The sequence below is a fragment of the Kryptolebias marmoratus genome, linkage group LG8 (genome assembly GCF_001649575.2).
Source record: "Kryptolebias marmoratus isolate JLee-2015 linkage group LG8, ASM164957v2, whole genome shotgun sequence".
Classification (NCBI taxonomy): domain Eukaryota; kingdom Metazoa; phylum Chordata; class Actinopteri; order Cyprinodontiformes; family Rivulidae; genus Kryptolebias; species Kryptolebias marmoratus.
The window spans coordinates 7,422,665-7,433,741 of record NC_051437.1 but is presented as its reverse complement, the minus strand read 5'-3'; positions in this window follow the sequence as shown (position 1 = coordinate 7,433,741).

Below are 11,077 nucleotides of genomic sequence, written 5' to 3'. Positions count from 1 at the left end.
GTTTAGCTTTATCTTCCTGTACACTTAGTTTAGTTCTGTACATTTAGTCATGTTTAGATCTGTTTAGTTTAGCTACTAATTTTGACTGTCTTAGCTCATGCTTAGATATGTCTGGTTTAACTTTGGCTGTATAGCGGGCCTAGGGTACTTTTAGATAGTTCGGTACCGTTAGTTTTAGTTTTAGTTTTAGTTTTAGTTTTAGCTTAGTTTAGTTCTGTACATTTAGTCTTGCTTAGATCTGTTTAGTTTAGCTTAGCTTATTTAGACAATTAGTTATCATTGTATCTTGCACCTGTCTGTAATTTTGTTTCTTTAACTCTGTCTGTAATTTTGTTCTGTGTTGTAAAGCACTTTGAGTCGCCTCGTGCTGAAAAGTGCTATATAAATAAATGTACCTACCTACCTACCTACACCTCATGGGTCAAAGATGATGCCTGTTGACTTCAAGGTTCATAGGGTCAAAGGTCACCGGTATCCCCTCTGTTTAAAACTTCTCTCTGCTTCTTCATGTTTCCTCCACCAAGGAGGTTCTGTTTTCTGTTGTGTCTGTTGGTTTCTTTGTCTGTTTGTTAGCAAAGATCAGATAAAAACTAATGAACAGATTTGGATGAAATCTTCAGAAAATGTTGGGGTTGTCACATTTTGTTGGTAATCCAGATTACGATCGGGATCGTACTATTTTTCAATCACTCTGTGGCCTTGGCCTCCGTGATCTGCGCTCTCTGAGTGTTTCTAGTATACTTTGTTTTGCTTTGATTATTTTCTCTTTCAAGCAATTAAAAAAAGGAATGTCTAAATGTAGGAATGTTAATGATATTTAAGAGCACAAACTTGTAGCTAGGTGTTCTGTGTTGTCCAAGAGAAAGGTCCTCTATTGGCCTACATCAACACCAAAGTTTGTGAATTACTTTAAGGGACATACACACAATGTATGTATGTATGTATGTATGAAACTAAAATATTTCCAGTTTTATCATCATTAAATATATTGATGAACATTTATTCCTACATTTAATTCCTTCAATCCAAAAAAAGGAAACTAACAAAAAATATTAGGACAATAGAGCTTTTACTCATTCATAATTTTGCAATTCCTTCTCACAACACTTAGATGCTCTGGCAATGAGCTGTGAAGTGTTTCAGGTGGTATGTTGTCCCATTCTTTCTGTAGACAGTTCCTAAATAGTCACAAAAAGATTCTCCGCACATTTTCTATCAAGCACAAGTCAAGACTGCAAGCCAGTCCAATCTAATCCAGTACCTGTACTCTCTTCTTCCTCAGCCATGTCCTCATAATGTGGGCAGAATAGGGTTTTTCACTGTCTTGTTGAAAAATGCATGACTGTCCCTGGAAAAACATTTTCTTGAAAGCTGCAGCTGTTGCTTTAAAATCTCAGCATACTTCTCTGTATTAATGCTGCTGTAATGGATATGAAAGTGAACTTTGCCAAAAGCCACGACTGAACACAGTTATAGATGCACTTCTCATAGAGGTGCATCTATTGTGTATTTTAATTTTGTACAGTTATGACACTCTGACGCCCATTTTGTCCTGATTCTAATTTCTCTTTAAGTAAAATTATAACAAATACAACTGGTTGAATTGAAAACCTGATTTCATGTTCATATTGAAATGTAGGGATCTCAATTGGATCGGTGTAGCAACCAAAGCACTTTTCATAGATTGGTATTGAAGTAGTTGTCACACTCTCCTCCTAATGTTTGTTGTTGACCCATTCCGGGGTTTTACATCAGCCGTGCCACAGTATGGCTTCCATAAAGCAGATGTAATACAGCAGCCATTGTGAAGTAACATGCCATGTCTGCAGTATGGAAGTGATTTTCTAATACAAAAGGAGAGCAGTTCAGTAACGGGCCACAAGACAGCAACCGTCTGCTGAACAGCAGCAGGCTGAATAATCAATGACTTTTTGCTGTCTTTCTACCCATGTGCTGTGTGAGCTGGAGGTCTTTTAAACAGGTGAGTTACAGAAACACTTCATTGCCTCATTGTTTCATTAATATTGTTTATACTTCAAAGAAAGGTATTACCCTGGATGACCAACCCACCTCTGTGATGGACAGAATAGGCCGCAGTAAACTCAAGACACATCAAAAAACTCAGGAATACAGAGATGTATAAAGAAGTTCACAATCACCTGACTTTTTCTTGTTAATAATATTTATAAAAAACTTTGAGATCAACATGAAAATAGTTGGGTTTTGTTTTCGTTCTTTTACTGTAGTGGAGAGGGATTGAGGCATCAAGCACAAGATGATTGTAATAGCTTCAATGTACTTATAGTCTGTAATCTGCAAGTCTTTCCTATAAAGAAATAAAAAATAAATAAAATAAGTATTGGATTGAGACTTGGTAAATATCCTGTTTGTTAAATGACTCTCCTCAGTATCGAGTAAAAAAAATATCTCAATCAGAACATCCCTAATTTACAGCAGTATTTATTTATTTATTTTTTTTACATTTATTTCCCAAAGAGTCACCAGATTACATAGTTTTCTCTTTGTCTCACTGAAAGCCCACATACTATCACTAGGTTATTGGACAAATAAAACCCAACAAAAGAGTAATTATGGTGTATCTTTGTGATAAGAAAAATGAAATCTTAACATTTATATTTTTTCTGTGCACACCTTAAAACAAAAGTTTACTATATCAAATTAATCTTTTTTTCTACAAGACCTCTTTTTAAAATAAACTGCAGATGTGTACCCAAGGTAGTATTTGTGAGGAAAATCATAACTGACGTAATGTTAGATGTGGTAAATTATAACTATAAACTGTAATTTAACAGCCGTCCTGCTGTGAACAGTCAGTAATTATGCGGATGACATCACACCGGTGTGTGAGATAGAGAAGGCTTGCTGCGCTGCATTCAGCTCCACAGTAAAAAAGGATTTTACTATTTTAGTAAAACAGAAAAATATTTCAGAGCTGACCATGTTAAACTGCACAGTTTGCATGGCTAACTGTAACAGCAGTCTCTGTGTTACTTTCTATCCAATCCACATCAGCTTGGAGTTTTCCAACATTTCCAAATCCAACATGCTCCATGACAGATAGAAGTTGAAAGCTCCAAAGAATAGAAGACATGAACTTTTCTGTATTCTGTTCTGGCTGTTGTCTGCTGAAGCTGGTACTTATATTGTTGCTTGTTTAGGAGGCAGTTGGTGCTTAAATGGAAACCCTCAGCCCAGATGAACAGCTAATATACTGTACCTCTGTGAAAAATGCAAGTTTCTTTTAGTAGTTTCTTACACCTTTTGCGCTTCTTCTGACTTCACTTTGATACACCTGACAGATAGTAGATACAGTCTAACTCTGACTCCTCTTTACTCAGTAAAAACTGCTCATTAAATCTTGACATGAGTCTCTAAACAATCTATACAAACTCTAATCGATATTTAATCTGAGTTTTCTTCAACAGCGGTTTTCTGTTTGCCCCTCTCCATTAAACCTCAGACTGGTGAAGAACCTGGACAACAGTGGTTATATCTACAGTCTCTCCCATCTCAACTGTTGAAGGTTGGACCTTCAGAGAGCTCTCAGGTGTCTTGCTGGTCTCTCTCACTGTTCTCCTTCTTCACGGTCACTCAGTTTGTGAGGACAGCCTGCTCTTGGTAGATTTACACATGTCCCATATATACCTTCCATCTTCTGATGATGGATTTAACAGAACTCCTGGAGACATCTAGGGTTTTGGAAATCCTTCTGTATCCATCTCCTGACTTGTAATTTTCAATAATATTTTCTCTGAGTTGAATTAGGACAGTTGCTTTCAATGAATACTTATGCAGTTACTTAATTTACATCAAATATTTTTATTTAATTGGCATTATTCTGTATAGATTTAGTTTCACTTTGACACTGAAGGTTTTTTAAAAAATATATTTTTTGTAAAGAAGGCCAATTTATAGTGATCATGACTGATTTATGAAAGCAAAAAAAAAACAGAAAACATCCAAGGGGGCAAATACTTTTGCAAGGCACTGTGGATGTCCACTGCTTATTTACCTTTGGTCACTCATGCGCAGTTCGAAAAGTTTCACTGCTAACTGATGTCACTTTTTCTCGGTCCACCACTGCAATAGTACGTGTTGAGCATGAGAGAAACACAAACCTTCTCTGTCCAACTCACTTTGAGTTCTGAGACATATCCTGAAACATTTTCTGCTCACTTCATGGCTGGCAGCTACAACATGCTGAATTGCAGTCATTTGTCATCGTGTGAGTTGGTTTGCTCAGGCTGGGCTCAGATTCTCCCCACCGCCACCAGGTCTGCAGTCACATTAGGTTGTTAATGGAGTTATGGGTCAGTTAGAATGATCCAGCCCTGAGGTTAGTGATTCTACAGAGGGCAGCCGGGGAGGGAAAGAGACGCATCAGCTCAAATTTTTCAATACCTACTCGTTTCTTGTTACAGTTGTTTTTTATTAAAAAATAATGACATGTTTAAAGAAGATAGTTCAGAGAGAGGGAGGAAAGCTGTCTTTGTTTCCATGTTAACATTAACTATAAAACTCTAATTAGCACATTGGTTCTTTACTACATCTACAGTCAACCACTTTACATCAAGTTAATACCAAACAGTGATAGATAAATCTAAATTTACACTCACTGCCAAAAATAAAAATCTACAATGCTTTGTCAGTAGCGTGTGGCAGCCCCTTGGGCCTGGATACACGATGTCACTGATGTAGGGCTGTGCCATCAGAGTTCCCTGAATCACTACCAGAGGTGGCACCCTATAGCTCCCCATATTATGATGCCAGCAGTAACACTGTGATCTCTGCACAACATTGGTGGGACTGGCCCTCTCCCCTCAGCGCCTCCAAGCGCACACATGATGGTCAATCATGGTAATGCACAACCAAGAATAATTATTGAACATGTTCATATAACCCAGTCACGGTACCACTCCAAATCCAGCCATCTCTGCTCTTGTATTAATGGCAACCTATGGTGCAGGAGTGAAGAATGACAAAGGGTGTTGTAAAGAATACCTCTGCCTGTATGGCAGGTGCACATGTGTAGGGTTTCTGTAATGCTTGTTGTACAATACAACAATACTGCTTTGGTGGTTCCAACATAGAGCCACTGGGACATCTGTACGCCCCACATGCCAGAACATTAAACAACAGGACCATCCAAACTAGTGGAAGCCCACAATGTGACCCATATCAACTCAGTCAAGTGCTGGTAATGCTGCCTAATGCAACCACAAAGTATCTTCTGTGTCTGGTGGCCATCACTCACTGTTCTGACTGACAGTTGGTTGTTCTGGCAACTACCTGATAACACTGCTGCTCGTATTACTTTTTTGTCTGTAAGTATTGTAAATGAGACAATTTTTCAGACAGCTTTCTAAAATTCTCCTAATAACATGGTGTCAGTTTTTTGAGATGCAGGGGTAGAGTTACTTTTAGCACTCAACTTCCTGGTGTCGTCCGACTATGAACAATACAGTATGTACTTTATATCTTTATCCCCTTGGCCATCCCTTGTATTTTCTTTGGAGAAGGTCTAATCCCTGCTGCTTCTAATCCTATACTGCTGAGACCAATTCAAATCCATGTGGGACTTAACGCCCTGTAATGCCTTTACAAGTAGTTGGGTAAAGCTGACACGCCATTCGTTCTGGGTAGGATTTCCAGCCTGGATTACAAGACAAATTCTGAAATAATTAATGTGAGTTGGCGGAAGAGAATACCAGGCGTGATTTTGACCCCTTTTCAAAGAACTGTAATAATTTCACAATGAAACAATCTCTAATGCTTTGTTGGACATCTGTGGTTTTCATTTTCATCCTGTTTTTTAAATTTTATAGTGAGTGTTTTTGATTACCATTTGCCTTCTTATGATACAGTCATTTCAAAAGCAAATCAGCACAGCTTAACTTAATAAGAGTAATAGTTTTTGTTTTATTGGTGTAATTCACAGGTAATTTAAGATCCTTTTTTTTTAGAAAGATTATCTGCCAGCAGATATCAACAAATTAACACAACAGTGCATCAGTCTGTACTTCAGTACATACTAGCTTGAAATGAAGAGACTGACTGGAAAAAAGGAATAGAAATAAAGGTAAAACATTCCTTGAAGGGATGCATATAGCTAATCACCTTCCATGCCAAAGTTATGTACTAAGATTATCTTACGTTGAGAAATTACAAAGTTGTAGCCGGTTTATTTAAAATTTTGAATCATAGCTCACAATTTCATGTGATATTACAAGGTGCCACATTCTGAGTTTGTGTTGTGAATGACTCTCAGCTGCTATCAAACCAAATTTTAGCTTACTGGGGACCAATTATGCAACATTCACTGTTTGCATGTTTTTGTACTTCCATTTGGATAACTACTACTTCTAGAAACAGTCCAAGTGCAAAAACCAAAAAACACCCAGCCGTTTTTTGACAATAAGTAAATATTTTCTGGTGTCTGCAAAACAACCTGTCTCAAAAACCTCAGGATTGTTGCGTCACAATCCTTGCTACCTAGCAACCCTAAACCGAGCCGAGCCCCTCACCTAGCAACCCAAGTGGAGCTCCACTCAGACTAACCCTAACCACTCACTTCATTACATGAAGACCATCACGTTAGTTCTGCTGGTTTTACCGCTGAACAATGTCTGCTGGAAAAGGAAAATGTTTTGTTGCCGGCTGCAATATAGAACATGTGCATGTTCTCCCAGTCACGGAGAACAGAGCTGCGTGGCTTCATTTTGTTTTGGATGACAATGTCCCTGCAATATGAGAAAGTTGTAGTTTGAAGAGCTCACCTGTCCCAGAAACACGTCTCTGTTAAAGTCATGGCAGGTTTATCTAAACTAACAATACAACTATGTTAATAAAAGAAAAAAAAGTTAAAAAAAAATAAAATAAAACTGATCTCTACCAAGCGGCCTACTTGGGCCATAGACCCACTTCCAGTCGAGTTTCAGATCCACTTACTGCCGCTGTCCGACTCGATAAATGTCGGTTCGGAACTGCTAAGTGCCCCTGTCCCAAAGTCATAATCCTCAGAGTTTGAATTAATAATGATATTATTCAGTGTAAAAGGAGCCTAATTTAGATGCCCAAACAGATCCAGAGCAAATTAGGTTTTTAGTATATCTTACCATAATGACAGACCCAAGAAGTGAACCTGCTTTGTGACTTAAAATCTTAAACTATAGCTGAACATGCTTCTTTAAGCCACTAATCTTTCTAGGCCCCTTGATGTTTGTCTGTTTGCATTGTGTGTATTCTTCTTGCCAAGCTTTGCTTTGCATTAAAAAGCTCAAGTTTACATTTTTGATGTATACTCCCTGCATTTACAGTATTTTGCATTGAATAAAAGTTTAATTTCCCCACATCTGTCTTCCTCTGGAGTTTGAGTGAGTATCCTAAATGCTACAAACATCAAATTGTGCCTAATGTTTTGAAGAGGGTTGGGAATATAGACAAACCTTGGTGCAGGCTGAGAGAAAATACTGTTGAACAGTCATGACTTTGGAGCCCTCGGGTGGTACTGAGACAGCGTCATCAATATGACTAGATGAGCTTGGAAGGGCTTTGAAACACTATTGCCTGCTGCTGCATCCTGCAATGTAACTCGAAACTGTATTTTGCAAGAAGGAAATCATATATCTCTTGTGCACAGAAACACTGCCTACTTCTGTGTTCACAAGCTTATCTAAGATGGACAAAGACAGCAGACATACAGTATGTTCCTGTTTTCAGATTAATCTATGTTTTAGCTTTTGGGGAAAATGGATATCGGGTTTTGTGAGCCAAAGATGACAAATCACCCTGGCTTTCATCAACCAAAAGTGTAACAAGTGTACAGACAGTTTGCATTAACTGACCTGCTTGAGTCATGTTGTCTTCTATTGACAATTTAGGCTGCTCTGAGGAGGACAATAGGGACAAGAGCACAGAAAATGCACTAAAATGCAACAGTTGTTGTCCCCATCCACTTTTCTTCAAAACGCCATAATATTCGCTTGTAGCAGATGATGCTGACGCTCTGTGTCTTTTTCTGGACGCGACATGTCCCTGCACCCTGACACGTTAATGAGTCTCTCTCAGCAGGCCGGCTGACAGCCTCCCGTTGTGTGCCCTCATCTCTTAGGACTCCCAGCAATCACAGAGAAGTGTGTGCGGCTGGCATCCCTTGCACCCCTTTGCCCCAGGTCCATTCATTCAGACCCAATGTGCCTCCGACAAGTGCAGTAGTTTGCAGCTACGCAATTAAGCAGGGACAGCAAAATGCACAAGTTCACCCAGGAATGGGGCTGTCTCGTGAATTTAAAGTAAAATAAAACTGAATTTTGTTTCAGATGTGTGTTTGTGTGCAATAGCCTGTGTGTGTGTGTGCGCCCACACACACACACACACACACACACTCGGTGACCCTGCTGGTTTTAGGCGCATGGCACAGGTGAGAACCGTTTGCCAAATTTCCCTAGCCGTAGCACTCCTTTGCATATGCAGATGTTAATTACCACTGGTGCTTGTATGGGCCAATCAGCAAGCTGCTGGAACAGCTTGTGCACCCCCAAACACACGTAGACACACACACACACACAGGTCGCTGTTTCCACGGTTACTCCCTCAGCTGATAATAAAGATAATCACCTCCGATTTCCTTCATGGCTCATTTTCTCCTGCTCGCTTCTGAAAGGCCAGGGCGCCTCTGTCTGATTCTCCACGCTGAGCTCTTATCAGCGCATCGGGGCCGAGGACTGGGGCAGGGGGGCCAAGTCGATGAACCACCTGCCACAGGCTCACCAGAGGGGGCAGATTCATTCAGTCAGGGACTCGGATACGGTGGAGTAATGAGTGCAAGATCATCCATCCGGCATGGTGTAATTGTGGTTGGGGATTTTTTTTTTCCTCTTTTTTTCTTTTAAAGAATCCTGGATGAGATCGAGGTCAGATCAGATGAGATCAGTTGTTATCACGCACACAGACAGGCCTGGACCTGAATGAAAGTAGATTTAAAAAAAAAAAAAACTGAAAATGAAGTCTTGGTCTACCAAATCAATAGATAATATCAATGAGATTTTGTAGACTGGTTTAATCTAATCCCTTTATGGTTTTTAAAATGTGATTAGTCAGCTGATTTCAACGGACCTGTATAAAAGTGTTTGGTACAATGACCTCTTGTATCACTTTCTATCCAGATAATTATTATTAAAGCAAGCTATCTCTTATAGACATACAATTGATCCAATTCATACTCACTGGCTCCCCACTCCCCCTTCTTTCTGTCTCCCATAAATCCATTGTCCGGATAGAAACGTGCCTTGGATAGCAAGGCCTCGCTTTCAGCACACTTCTTTGAGAATTATTTAAGGCTTAGGAGTTTCTGTGGAATGAATATTTGATGTGGAGGACCTGAGCGCCTCCCGACGAACCCAGAGCAACACTTCAGAGAACTGGGCTGAGGTGTGTGGAGCTCCCCCCGTTTCAACACACACACAAAGCCTCATCCACACATTGCCCCACCCAGAAAACACCAGGTGTTTTCTGGTGGAATAGAGATTAAAAAAGGTCTGCTTCATAATTTCTGGAGGCCATCTGGTCTGATTTGTGAGTGCATGAAAGTGAAAGTTTAGTTGTATTAGGAATGCCAGTGCATTGGAGCATGCTCAGTGATTATTCTTGTTTCCGTCAGGATTTTCGCTACTTTTCCCAGCAGAAAAACCATACAAAAAAAAATGCATCAAAAAGTGCAGCTCAATCAGGCATAATGGGCTATGACTCATGGCAGTCACACATTGTATGGTGTGACACAATCTGCAATTGAGCAATAAATAAAATGCACAGAATTTTCCATGGACAACAATAGGGTTTGTACAAAACAAGTGAGAAAACTCAGCCCGTTTTAGGAGCTCAGGCATACTTGACGGTAGAAAAGGCCTTTGAAATTCAAACTGGTGACAGAAAGTTAGATTTTACCTAACTAACATTTAGAACATTTTATGATTTTTAAACAATCATAGTTTCGATTTTAGGATTTCTGTATACTTTACCACAGAATATTCATTTTAGAGTGTGTTGTTGTCACACTAAACTTTGAGCTGTTTCAACTTTTCTAACTTTTTTGCAAATACGGACTTCCTAATCTACAAGGTTTACACTTCTTCTACAGTTTGCACACCAAAACAGGGCTTTTTTTGGTCCAAACTCTCAGTGACTTTCAATGTACCTAAACTCTAATAAAAAATATAGGGTTTGTTGTTATAATATTCCATCGTGGCTGCTCCCATAAATCCTGTATTGTTTGAAAAATTGGGTCATGATTAGAACTTTAGGTGAATGAAAGCATCTCTAGATTTTAGTGTTTAAACAAACAGGAAGCAATTTTAACCTGGAGTTTCAAAATAAAACTCATAGATAATCTTCAATATAGGAGTCTGACTCTGCCATAGCTTAGATTATCACAAATGTAAGTTTCATCCCTCTTGGGCTTCATGGAGGAAAAGCTGATGTAAATTTTGGGTATTAGCAGCTTTAGCATTGTTCAACATTTCTTCCATAAAATTCTTTTTTTTTTTTTATTATCCTTTTGACTTAGTTTTGTTTTTTCAAGGTCCATTATAATACAGTGGAGGTTCTGTTTTTAGGTCATAATATTTTCTCTTTTCTTTAGCTTAGTTCATGATCTTCTGCTTCACTGAAAGAGTAAACAGTTTATTTTGTACTGTGACAGGACATAGAGAAAAAGTGACGGGTTGGATGATGTTTGGTTCTTCCTGTTGTCACACAGGTAGCAGAGTTGAGTAGCACAGATTTCCTGCAGCTTCCTCTCTGTGGCAGATGTGAGCTGATTTAAAAAGCCTGATCTTTTAGCGCCATCTAATGGTTCATGGTGTGAAGTTGCTCAGTGGATATAATTAGGCTCACCTCTAACAGTAATAACACAAAAGAAAAACTGTAAATTATTCTTTGATTAGTACAAATGTAATGGCTTGTTTATTAATAAAGTGTTTACTCATTCTTTTTGGAAATGTTGTGTTTGAAGTTTTAATGGAGCTATTAAAGGAAAAATGTTGCAGCTGTTTCGAATAAT